Consider the following 14795-nt stretch of genomic DNA (forward strand, 5'->3'; position numbering starts at 1 on the left):
AAGTAGGACGTTTAGGAAATCCTTTCAGAAAGTTCAGGCCGCCTGTGGCCATTTTGTGGAATATAAGCTTATAGTTATACGTACCTGGAGCGTATACAGTATTTCTACTGTACAGTGTACATATTGCCGGAATATGCGATGGAATTTCACGTCGTTCAATCATTCAGATGGAAATGCCGCCCTTCTCCAAACTTTGAAAAAACAGGGTGAAAGATTTGGAATGCTAACTCTTGTACATCAATGGCGTAATTTATGAATAGACATTTGTTTTCGAGCACGGCTACAGTTTTTGATTCGAAAACTCTCATCATGGACCGTGGTTGTATTAAACAATCGAGAGGGCTAGGGTGAGTCGAACTTTTTCCTATGTCCATGTAGCACTTGTGCAAAAATAAGCGAATCCACAGGCCTTTGGCGAATCAATTAATGCGTTTTTCACCAAGCTGAAAGGTTGAAAGATCCGTCCGTCACTTTGGGACGAGGTAGATAAATGCAGTCAAACCCAGCTGGGCACATAATGTGACTTTGTTCTGGAAATTACGAAGACGACCGGCCGTGCGGTGGAACTTTGCAACAAAGTTTCAATATTTGAACTGACGTACTTGAATGACAGGCACAGGAAACGATGGCCAATAAAAACGCATTCTCGTTGCATTTTGATAATAATATATCAATCACAATGACACAGAAATTATGCCTCCTCCCGGCAGAAGGGCCATGGTCAATTTTTAGCCCTGCTACAGTATGTCTCAGTGCTGAAAAGGCCATGTTGTTGTCAGGTTGTCATGGCGACTTTTAAAATTTGCATACAACTCTGAGAGTGAAACGGGTCGTTAATAGGTCACAAAACTTTTGAGTCCCACTGTCGTCCATTATACCTGTTTCCTTGGGTATTAAAGGTGTGCAAGTATACACATCAAAAGACTAGAAAATTCATTTCATGGGCAGAATCTCGTAAAATAGCCTTTTCTTGTCAGGTTAACGAAAAAAGATACCCCTGATCTAAAATATGCATGGTTTTAAATAAAAAAACTGTGGTTACCTAAATGGTTACCATGGCAATATGAAACAAAAATGAACATGGAGTTATGCGGTGATAAATACACTTAGGAGAGCATTTGCATAGTAAATGGGATTACTTTTAATGGACTTTGGAAAAACTTTGAAATTTTAAAACGCAATAGGTTACTATGGAAACATAGGGCAGTAAAAATGGATATCATGTTTTGTCTTTCTAACCCAAAATAACCCTTTGGTATAATATTTCTGTTGATTACTGGATTTTTACACTGAATATTTGGTCTTTCTAACCCAAAATATCCCTTTGATATAACATATTCTGTTGGTTACCGGATTTTAGGTGGAATCTTTGAAAAACTGGTAATTTTCATTCCTGAATGGTTACCATGAAAACATCTCATATTAAAATGAGTGTGATTGTTTTGGTGTGCTAACAAGAAAACCCATTATTATCAATTTTTTACATCAATCAATAGTTCTTTAATAGGAATTAGGGAAAAAGTAGCATTTTCAATCCCAAAATAGTTACCATGGCAACTCGAAACATTAAGATAAGTCTGGTTTTTGTCTTCTCTGACCCGAACTCCCTCACTAGGTAATTTTCATATCAATCAAAGTAACTTTTCATGGGATATTAGAAAAACTGAAATTTTCAACCCCTAAAATGGTTACCATGGAAACATGGGCAGTGAAATCGATATCATATTTGGTCTTTTCGACCCAAAATACCCTTATGGTGAAATATTCACTGAAATTGAACCTATTATTATTCGCGTTATTATTTCTATATAATACTTATATCAACAAGTTTAGGGGCTATAAGTATTATATAGAAATCTAATAACAGTTCATTGAAGCTGTGGGAATTCTGAAAAAGAGGTGTTGTTTATTTTAATTTTGTCAATAGGGGTGACTTCTAATTGCCGTACGTATATTCTCTCCGCCCAGCAAGGTGTTCCGTTTGACATCACTATTATGAATATTCATATACTTGCAAAAACTGACAGTCGCTGTGTCTGGCAGCGCCTGCTCACAGCTGCTGAGCTGCACAGCGAAGCCTTCGAATGCAGGCCCATCGTGGCAGTCGTGGGCGTGTTAAAAACAAGGCACAGCGACTGTGGAGAGTCTATACCAGTGTAATTGGCCTTGTAAATGTATCTTCAGCGTGGCATTTGTAGTTGTGGCGAAAACCATAAACCCTCTCCCAATGCTGGCGTTGTTGGTTTATTTTGTTCATGTGCATTAACTGTAAGCAATCAAGGAAGTTTCGAGATGGAAATAGAGCAAAGGCATGAGTTTCCGCGAGATCTGTGCTACAAATATAACTTTACGCATGCGCACTCTTTTGCCAGTGTAATCTGCCAATATGAGCATGCGCAATTGAGTGAACGTGCGTGTGAATGTGTAGTCTGCACACTATATGCACTACGTCTCGTGTCATTCAGCTTTGCATGTTGACAGAAACTGGAATTACTGCAGAGAATACTTTTCAGGACATCACATGCGAGTCTCTAAGGTAACAAGTAGGACGTTTAGGAAATCCTTTCAGAAAATTCACGCTGCCTGTGGCCATTTTGTGGAGTATAAGCTTATAGTTATACGTACCTGGAGCGTATATACAGTATTTCTACTGTACAGTGTATATGTACTATATTGCCGGATAATATGCGATGGAATTTTGCGTTTCACGTCGTTCAATCATTCAGATGGAAATGCTGCCCTTCTCCAAACTTTGAAAAAAACAGGGTGACAGATTTGGAATGCTAACAATTGTATATCGAGAATGACGTAATTTAATGAGAAGACATTTGTATTCGAGCACGGCTACAGTTTTTGATTCGAGAACTCTCATCATGATGGACCGTGGTTGTATTCAACAATCGAGAGGGCAAGGGTGAGTCGAACTTTTTCCTATGTCCATGTAGCACTTGTGCAAAAATAAGCGAATCCACAGGCCTTTGGCGAATCAATAAATGCGTTTTTCACCATGCTGAAAGGTTGAAAGATGCGTCCGTCACTTTGGGACGAGCTAGATAAATGCAGTCAAACCCAGCTGGGCACAAAAAGTTGCCATAATGTGACTTTGTTCTGGAAATTACGAAGACGACCGGCCGTGCGGTGGAACTTTGCAACAAAGTTTCAATATCTGAACTGACGTACTTGAATGACTGGCACAGGAAACGATGGCCAATAAAAACGCATTCTCGTTGCATTTTGATAATAATGTATCAATCACAATGACACAGAAATTATGCCTCCCGGCAGAAGGGCCATGGCCAATTTTAGCCCTGCTACAGTATGTTTCAGTGCTGAAAAGGCCATGTTGTTGTCAGGTTGTCATGGCGACTTTTAAAATTTGCATACAACTCTGAGAGTGAAACGGGTCATTAATAGGTCACAGATCTTTTGAGTCCCCACTGTCGTCCATTATGCCTGTTTCATTGGGTATTTAAGGTGTGCAAGTATACACATCAAAAGACTAGAAAATTCACTTCATGGGCAGAATCTCGTAAAGTAGCCCTTTCTTGTCTGGTTAACGAAAAAAGATACCCCTGATCTAAAATATGCATGGTTTAAATAAAAAAACTGTGGTTACCTAAATGGTTACCATGGCAACATGAAACAAAAATGAACATGGAGTTCATGCTGTGATAAATACACGTAGGAGAGCATTTGAATAGTAAATGGGATTACTTTTAATTGAATTTGGAAAAACTTTGAATTTTTAAAATGCAAATAGGTTACTATGGAAACACAGAGCAGTAAAATGGATATCATGTTTTGTCTTTCTAACCCAAAATAACCCTTTGGTATAATATTTCTGTTGATTACTGGATTTTTACACTGAATATTTGGTCTTTCTAACCCAAAATATCCCTTTGATATAACATATTCTGTTGGTTACTGGATTTTAGGTGGAATCTTTGAAAAACTGGTAATTTTTACTCCTGAATGGTTACCATGGAAACATCTCACATTAAAATGAGTGTGATTGTTTTGGTGTGCTAACAAGAAAAACCCTTATTATCAATTTTTTACATCAATCAATAGTTCTTTAATAGGAATTAGGGAAAAAGTAACGTTTTCAATCCCAAAATAGTTACCGTGGCAACTCGAAACATTAAGATAAGTCTGGTTTTTGTCTTCTCTGACCCGAACTCTCCCACTATGTAATTTTCATATCAATCAAAGTATATTTTCATGGGATATTAGAAAAACTGAAATTTTCAACCCCTAAAATGGTTACCATGGAAACATGGGGCGCTGAAATCGATATCATATTTGGTCTTTTCGACCCAAAATACCTTTATGGTAAAATTTTCACGGAAATTGAACCTATTATTATTCGCGTTATTATTTCTATATAATACTTATATTAATTATTATTATTATTGTACTTGGGCCTCAGCCCAAGTACATTTGTTTTCATTCCGTGGGAAAAAACTGTAAGGTATAACCATTTCTGGCTGAGACCAGGGAGGGCAAAATGTATTGGCTTCATCTTTCTTGGCATAATAAATGGCGTAATGATGTTAACTGAATGGAAGTGCTGCTCTCAGTCAGTCTTGAATAAGTGAGATGTGAATATAAATGCTTCTCTATCTGAGTTTTTGCCACAAAATCTTCTGAATATAATCAAAATGTGCATCGAAATGCACAATTAGTGCACCCTCCGTTTCCTAGGCGATGGCACGACCCTTGCTACATCCACTGGACGAGCCAAAGTGGGAGGGGTAATTTCGGTTTGGTCGAACAGGAGGGCTCGAGACCAGAATTTAACATTTAAACTTGAAACATGTTTAATCACTGACAAGATGTGGATTAGAGTTAATCAAAGTGAAAGTTTGAAAAGGATAGGTTTTATATCCCGGACACAATGAAAAACATTACGACTGGAAACTGTATCCCCGGTTGAGAATAGTAATGCCCACAGCGATGGCGAACACTTATCCTTGAGTGAGGAGAAAACCAGACCATCATTTCGAAATAGAGCTGCAGATTCGAGAAGCTCGTTAAAAATAGCTAGGTACACCCCATGAAGGGGTGGTTTCGAGTCTTGAGGGCAAATTTCGCCTCCTTCATATAGAAATCGTACGTTTGTTTTTCCAGAGGAACACATCATTTGACACAAAATTTGCATGAAAAGGGGTCGCCAGTAAGCACGTGGTCAAATCTGGCATAAGAAACAATATGAAATGTTGGGTAAAGCCAGTCCAAAATAAACTGATTTGAACTTTTGTGTTTTGTAATTTATACACTGCAGTAACATGACTTTTTTTGACAACATCACACAATGTAATACGTTTTGAAACTGATACTCCGACGTATTCTGTGTCCCCTTTGCTAAAAAATACGGTATGCCGATTACCATGTAAGGAGATGATGACGTCAAGACAGATTTGTAGTGCGTTTGGTCTTGGATGGTGCACGAAGTTTTGTCGAGGTAGCTTGTGTATTTATTTCCTAAATGGGAGATATTAGGGTCGATCTAAAAGAAGGCCGAAGAATGTTATGATACTCTAAGCTAGCTGAACTCCAATGCGAATGGTTGGATAATTTGGAGGATGTCTAGACTGATCTCGTCTCATTAAGATTATTTGGCGGTCAGTATTGAATTTCAACTGCGTCACAAGTTTGCGAAATGAGTATTCCGTCGAACGGTCAACGAACGATATTTTAGAAATCTGGAGACATGGCACATCGCAGTCTTATTTTAGTATTTTATATTTTACAAAAGATGTAAGAAGCAATGATTTTGTTGAAAATTCTGAAAAAAATATAGGAAGATTTGATCGCGAACACATTTTCACTTGGGGTCAACATGGGGTCGCAGCCATGTTGCCTCAAAACGTATTTCTGTCTGCACTCAAAACTCAAAAATGTCGGAGATGAACCTGAAAAATCGATGTAATTTTGTCAAATTTCGGCGAAATTTCAGCCTATAGACAAGATTTCATCTAGGTAAGGTAAATTTACTGAAATGTGGTCGACAAATTAATCCTGAGCTTGAACGTGACAGCTCGCCTTCTCCGGGAAGTCATGCATCCGGCCAGCTGCCCATATGGCTGGGTGCATGAGATTGTTTTCAAGCGACGGCGGCAGACCGTACGGGGCTCTGGATATGAACCTACCGCCGGTGTAGCTGTAATAACTGTTGCGTTGTTTTTAATCCCCACGGACGAAGTCCGAGGAGACTTATAGGTTTGGTCATGTTCGTCCGTCCGTCCGTTCACGCAGATATCTCAGACATGCCCTGGTCAATTTCTTTCAAACTTTGCACAAAAATAGTACCCAATCCCATACAGATGCACGTCGATTTGTTTCACAATGCTATCAAATTTGGCCGTGTTAGAGGACTTTTTAGTTTACACCTCCATAGACTCCCATGTATAAGGCAGTTCTCCATAGACTCCCATGTATAAGGCCAAGAAAAATAAAAATTTAGTTTCTCATCGTATTCATATTGCCTAAAGGATGCAGTGACACAGTTTTTGTCCCCACGGATAAAGTCCAGGGGGCTTATAGATTGGGTCATGTTCGTCCGTGAGTCCATCAGTGAGTCCATCGGTTCATGCAGATATCATGTGGCCTTGGTGACATTGGACCTAAAATATACATTATTGTCCATAACTCAGTAACCACAAGTGCTAAACCTTCATATTTGGTATGATGGGACACCTTATGATGCCACATATTGTACCTCATTAATTATGCGCATATCTAATTTTAAGCGAGCAAATACAGCTGGAGGTCTGATTTTTTGGTATATAAGGATAAGTTAATTATACAATTTGTTTGACAAAACGTCACGTGACCTCAATGACCTTTGACCTTGAATATACATTTTTGTCCACAACTGAGTAACCACAAGTGCTGCACCCTTCATATTTGGTATGAAGGGATACCTTATGACGACATATCCTATACCTCATTAATTATGTGCATATCTAATTTTGAGCGAGCCAATAGAGCTAGAGGTCTGACTTTTTGTATATAGGGATTACTTAACAATACAATTATTTTGACAAAACGTCACGTGACCTCAATGACATTTGACCTCAAATATACATATTTGTCCAAAACTCAGTAACCACAAGTGCTACACCCTTCATATTTGGTATGAAGGGACACCTTATGACACCACATATTGTTGTTCATTAATTATGCACATATCTAATTCTGAGCAAGCCAATAGAGCTGGATGTCCGATTTTTGGTATATAGGGATAACTATAGGGTAGAAATTTTTTGACAAAATGTCATGTGACCTCGATGACCTTTTACCTTAAATATACGTTTATGCCAATACATAAGTAACCACTAGTGCTATGTTCTTTATATTTAGTAGGATAGGTGACCTTATGACAACACACGCTTTACCTCATTAATTATGCACATATCTAATTCTGGGCAAGCGAATAGAGCTAGAGGTCTGATTCTTGGCATATAGGGATTAATTAGCAATACAATGTTTTTTTCAAATGTCACGTGACCTTGCACTGATCAAAATGCAAAATGCTTGATATACAACAATATATACACATATACTGATTCTGTACATGTGTCAAATACATTAAGTATACAGTACGTATGCTAATAAAATGCAAAACTACAGTGTACACTTAGTGTGCAAAGATCTGCATTACGTATACTCATGATCTTCATAGAAATACGCTACACATATAAGCGTATTTGAATGTTCCATATACAAAGATATACGCTGCATATGCAATTAGTATTGTGTTCCATATACGTCAATATACGTAAATATGCTAAGCGCATATCAAGCATTTTGTCCAGTGTTGATGACCTTTGACCTTGATTATACATATATCTGTATAACTCAGTAATCACAAGTTCTATACCCTTCAATTTTGATAAGATATTAGACCCTAAGATGTCACATCTTGTACCTCATTTATTATGCACATATGTATTTCTTGGCTGGACAGTACAGCTAGAGGTCTGATCTTTTTTCCCGATTTAGAACCAGAACTTAGACATGCCTCATGTTTCAAATTGGGAACAACATAGACCTATGTGCCCATAGATCTCAACATGTACACTTTACTGATACTTCTTAATGACCACATTTCCCTGCCCCATCAAGACTAATACTCCTATTACAAGTGGGGACTATGTCATTGTCAATGACTCGTTTTACAACAGCCTGCATGCATGCATGCAGTCACTTCAGAATCTGCGTCTGGATACACCAAATTAGTGCTAACTCTGCCATTTCCTGACAGTATTTTAATCAATAATCCTTCAGTGTTTAACAAAGCAAGTCTACCAATTGTGAAAATGCAGTGTAATCTGTTGTGGTGACATTTTGCTAATTGTCATAAAAATAACCTCAAAAGCCAATTATGTTGTGTTTTTCACTTCCTCTCATTGTTCATATAGAATGGCAAATTAACCATGTTTCACTGACAATTTCCATTCAAACAACTATTCAACTTGTATAGATAATGAATGTTGGATAAATGTGTTCAATAGTTTCATACATGTGTAGGTTACCAATCGTTTAGTGGATAAATCTTGTATTTTTTCCAAACCCAATTGTCAAGCGAGTTACGTGTAATAAGTGCACCTGTTGTTTGATAATATAGTTAATTCAGTTGTGTTTTTAATGTTACCTCAGGAAAAAACTCGCAAGTTGTGTTATTTTCAAAAAGGTTTCCAGATTGTCCTTCGATTTCTGGTGCTATGTTTGACACTTGATTAACAGTTCAAAAGTTTGTCTAGCAGTTCATAGATTAGTAGGTTATTTATATTCTTTAACCTGAGTGGACAGTATTGCTGGTGGATATTTACTTGTCCCCGAGTCTGTCTGATAGCTCAGTAAAAAAGCTTTTCCGATTACTATATGTGTGTGTACTGTGTCTGTGTGTGTGTGTACTGTGTCTGTGTGTCGTCTGCTCCACGCACACCGTGTTGTTCGGTCGCGCACAGAATTGCAACATCTAAGTCGGTTGCTGTGACCAACTCTTTTGGGTTGGAAGCAGTGGCCGACTGGTTTTGTGTGAGGCCTATCAGCTAGGCGATGTTGCCGTGAGTGTGGGGGGGTTCGAATCCCGTTTGGGTTATAGTAAAAAATTTGTATTATATCAAACACTCATTAAGTTGATGCAAATTTTGCACAACTTTTGAGAATATTTTATGATTTTATTATTATATTAAAGTTAGTTCATGGAAATGTTCTGACTCTGCGATGTTTATTCAAGTATAATTATCCATTGAGTTGAACTACATGGATAGATTTCTGTAAGGCAACCGGTTCTCCTCCCAAATATGGCCACAGTACTGCCATACAATTATGATAAACACCAAAAATGGTGCACGTGCAGTCTTTCCATCTTTACAAATACAACATGGTGCAACCTACTTCAGGATGGGACAGGAATCCCCTTCATTTGTACCCTTTTTTTTCAAATAGTATGGCAAGCTTTGGAAAATGGCAGAATTAACAAAAATCTTTTCTTTGTTTCGCCTATTCTGCCATAAGCAAAATTTATAGATAGCAATGAATATCTACGAAAATTAAATGGTAACTTGAGGTTGGTTAAATTTTGCAGTTACCTCTCAGGCCCTTTAACTGACTCTAATAAAATCCTGTAATGTTGAGTTTGCTTCCCAATGCCAGAACAATTCACTTAGGGACGCACCATTAGACTTTGTGAGGGGGTGGTCACGATCGGATTCTGACATCTCCACCATAATATAGATAAACAAACCATGTTATTTGTGCACATATTAATATTTATTAGACATCTACCATCGAGAACAAAAGAAATTTGCTGTAATTTGAATATTTAAGGAGTTAAAGCAATTTCCACTATTAATAAAGAACCCCTGCCTCAAACTCCACAAAAGTTGCTAGACATATTTTGCCATTGCCATGCCATTGCTTCGTTTAATAACCAGTTAATCAAATGCCTAATTGACAGGGGAAATTCGAGTCCATATTTGAATACTAGTATATATTGTCCTCAAAATTACTATATCACGGCCCAAGTACTCATTGCCTTCAGCAATACTGCCTTGTTATTATTATTATTATTATCATTATTATTCCCCTTTATTTCGGACTAAATATGTTCATAGAATTCTCAGTACAATAATTAATAAAGGTATAGATAAATAAATATCATAATACAGTCTGAAGAAGTGACATTTTAATGATGCAGCATCATGTAAAAATAACCACAACCGCTCAATGGAAAAGTGATTTTATCCACATTTTGCGGAGATCAGAAATGAAATACAGGTTATCCACTTAGCGTACACTCGTATTTCCACTGCTTGATAAACGGTATATAAAACCATACATTTGTTTTCTAAGAAGAGCATCAAAGTTGCACAACCCATTTGTGACAAACATGGAGCTGGCACTACTTCGTCTCTCATAACCCCCCAAATACGGGCGGCATTGTTGTAGGCAACTTTTAGTTTTCTCATGGCATCAGCAGAATATTTAAGCCAGAGCCTCCGTACAATTGAGAGCAATACACTTTAAAAAGTGTACATTTCACATGCAAAAGAGCACAAGGAAAAGTTCATTAGCAGTATATTTGCTGAGACATAGAATGCTCTCCTTTGTCGCTCAATATCGCTATCGTCTCTAAAGTTATGTGTGAACAAAACCCAAAGATATTTCTTTCTTTCGAGAAAAACAATTTTGACACCATCGAGGTAAACAGTAGGAATGTGCTTAACTTTAAAACTATCTGGCCTGACACACAAACATTCGGTCTTTTTCGTATTGAACACAATGTCATGGTGTTACTATAATTGCTACAAATGATGACTAATTTCTGTGTCCCTTTAACAAAGGGACTTATCAGACAGATATCGCCAGCATAAAAGAGGTGATTGATGAACATGCCACCAATATTACAACCTGTTCGTGAAGTTTCAAGCCTATAGCTTTAAATCATCAATATAAATATTAAAATAGTTTGGGTGACAATATTACACCCTGCCTAACGCCATTTTGCACCTTGAAATCCTCTGAAATGCAACAGCCCCAACGGATAAAAATACATAGCGACCTATACCAAACAAAGAGAAACCTGACAATGCAAATAAGCACTTTACGAAAAATCAACTTTTTAAACAATGTCCAGAGATTAACACGATCAAATGCTTCGGAAGCATCCATGAAAGTTAAAATTATGTTGCTACCATGTTTACTATAATAGTGAAAGATTTCTTTCAGAATGAAAATGCACATGTCAGTTGAATGTAGCTTTTAAAATCCAAATTGGTAACGTGAAGTTTCAAGAAAGGACTCAATTCTTTTCATTAAAACTTATTCCATAATTTTCGATGCAACAGTCGATAATGCAATAGACCGGTAGTTATTTGTGTCATTTGTATTCTTATTTTTATCTTTAACAATGGGGACTAAGATGGTGTGAGAAAGTCTATTAGGACAAACAGCATGAACAAGTATCGAACTGAAACACATGCTAAGCAAAACTGACACTTTGTCACAGGCGTACACAAAATGTTCTGCGAAAAGTGAGTTTTGGCTAGCAGATTTACCTGTTTGTAGATTACTTATTGCATTTCTAACATCATTGGGTAAAATAATGATATCCACATCACCTTCGCAGTTATCAATCATGTCTTAAACGAAATTCTGGTCACTTTTAGTATGGACAACATTCAAAAGATTACTGTAATGCTCACGCCACATTTCTGCAATATTTGCATCACTACTACAGCCACTTATGTTATTTTCTTGGACAAATGGATCTCTGGCCAAAAGCCCAAGAAGTGATTTCAGGTGTTTCGAGAATAGTAATCGCATACTTCCCCACATGTGGCACCCGCCATATATCAATCTGTAAGTCAAATAGGTAGTGTCACCAACTAAGGCCGAATGTCACTGATGCCACCAGCGATCATTTATCCAGCAGCTTGTGATACATGCCAAAAGAGAATTGAACGTAGAGACAAATCTTTCTCCGTATTTGGTATAGTACGCGGAGTCCCAAAGACGGGAGACGCGCGACGCGCTGTTTGACCTCTGACCTAGCGATTATCGGATGTAAACAAATTATTTTACGGTGAGTTATAGACATAATAACAACTTCAACCAAAATGTATTCGTAGTATTAGGTTTAAAACACGCTAAACACAAAACTGAGTCTAAATGCAATTGATTTTTATTGTAAAAAACTAATTAACTTGAAAACATTCAGCGAAGTTTCCTTGTACTGCACTGAAAATTAACTGGCTTCGTGCCAACGCAAGGGACTTGTACTACGGAGCAGTAGATCGCGCCCTTTCCACTCATATCGCGCGTGCCGCATCTCTCAAAATTTACCATAGAATTTACGGACGATTAATGGAGGGAGGTGTATAATACAAAAGGGTTATACACAAAATACGGCCCTGTATGGACTCTGGCTCAGTGAGTGACGTATTGGACTCACCTTCGGCTCGTCCAATACGTCACTCACTGAGCCCTTGTCCATACAGGGCCGTATTATGTGAATAACCCTATAATACAGTTTCAGAATGACCCGAGAGTGATTCAGAATATGGATTATAAGTATTTAGAAAAATCATATTGAAATGTATGGTGATAGGCTGACATAATTCAATAAAGGCATGAATGAAAATGACATTTGCAATCTGTTTTGACTGTTACTTCCTATTTGTATTATTTGTAACTCTGAATTGTACGTCAATTTAATTTTACTAATTATCTTCATGTTGTGAATAAATGTATTGGCTTCAAACACGGTATTGCAGAACTTCGTACTGTTTATTGTACAGATTGCTGTTTACTAGGCAAACTCAGCAACACTGCTGGAGTTTTTGTGTCTATACGAGAAAATACTTCCTCAACTCTATTGCAACATTCACATATTAATGGTTAGCCATGCCATGCCGCCAGTCTGACCAAAGTCTTGTAATAAGGTAGATAATGGCAAAAAACAATGAAAAGTGGCGATTTCAGTACGCCGTTAAAGTAGATAAGGACAATGAAGACATATGATTACATGAATTAAAAACTCATCATTACGAAGATTAAAAATTAGTAATTACGAGAACTAAAAGCTCCGGAATAATGAGAATTTTAACCTGTCATTACGAGGATTTAAACCTCGCAATTCAAGGACTAATAATCTTAATGACGAGAATAAAATAACTCGTAATTGATAGGGCCTTTTAATTACAAGAATTGAAACTTGTAACTACGAGAATAACAAGCTCGTAATTACGAGAAACATAAATTCGTTAAAACCAGTGCGCGCCAAGGAGGTATCCTGTCACCTGTGTTTTTCAATGTTTACGTGGATGACCTTAGCATTCGCTTACGTAGATGTAACAAAGGTTGCAATGTAGGCGGTTTGATAATAAACCACCTCATGTATGCAGACGACACTGCTTTAATGAGTAAATTGATTGCAGGTTTTCGTACACTAGTTTCAATTTGTGAAAATTATGGAGTGGAACATGACATTGTATATCATCCGAAAAAGTCAGAATGCATGTACTTTATTCCTAGTTCATTTCGACTTTCTGTTGACTTGGTTCCATCTGTCTATTTGAGCGCCAAGAAACTGAATGCCGTATAAAAACATACTTACCGGGGATATGTATTCCCTGGTAATTTGTGTGATGACTATGACATAAAGATACAAACACGTAAATTTTATGCGAACTCACTATTACGTAAATGTCATAGTTGTAATAATGCTGTCAAGGTGACTCTTTTCCGTACATACTGTACCAACATGTATTGTTCACAATTATGGTGGAATTTCAGTCGTCAGTGTATGAACAACCTCAGAGTGTCTTACAACAATGCGTTTCGTATTCTCATGAGTTTGCCTCGTGATTGTAGTGCGAGTGCAATGTTTGTTGAAAATTCTATTGCATCATTCCAAGCTCTGCGACGTAAGTATTTGTCAATGTTTAAATTCTCAGACCGATTAGAAAATAGTGACGATAGCGTGTTAGCCAAAATTCGAAGATCTGATGCATTTATCTATTCTAGCTTTAACGCGATATATAAAAAGTCGATGTTCTTTTTAACCTAGTTTGACTGTTGACTCGTTTTTCAACTGTTGTGGCAAGTTTATTTTCTTTGTCATGTCCTTTTTTGTTTATTCTTTTTATATGGGATGCAACAAATTGTATTTTTAATACAGTAAAACTGAAATTTTCACCCCTAAAATGGTTAGCATGGAAACATGGGGCAATGAAATCGATATCATATTTGGTCTTTTCGACCCAAAATGCCCTTATGGTGAAATTTTCACGGAAATTTAACGCATTATTATTCGCGTTATTATTTCTATATAATACTTATATTATATTAATAATTATTATTTTTGCACGAATAAGCTTACGTACTTGTTCCCCAAAACGTTCATTGGAAGGACTGGAATGTATTGTGGTGCAAAGAACATGTAAGCCACTTTCTACAGACAATAAACTAGTTATCATCTTGATTTACAGTCATATAATCACTCAGGTGTTGGTGAAATCTCTCCAGCATTCTGCGTCAATGAACAAATTTTCAGTCTTCCGGGAAAAGTTTTCCCTTAATAATATTCCCTATATAGCAAACTAACCCGCACCTGCATTGAAGTACGGACCCACTCTCTTAACATTTAGATGTCGGCTTTAGTCTGCGTAACAATCTTGAGAGCCATGACGATTGACAGGGAAACGCAAAGTTTTAACATTTGATATATTGTGTACATTTTACATCATTATTACCATTTTGCAATCATTTAACACTGATAA

Source organism: Ptychodera flava, chromosome 13 (genome assembly GCF_041260155.1).
Source record: "Ptychodera flava strain L36383 chromosome 13, AS_Pfla_20210202, whole genome shotgun sequence".
Taxonomy (NCBI): domain Eukaryota; kingdom Metazoa; phylum Hemichordata; class Enteropneusta; family Ptychoderidae; genus Ptychodera; species Ptychodera flava.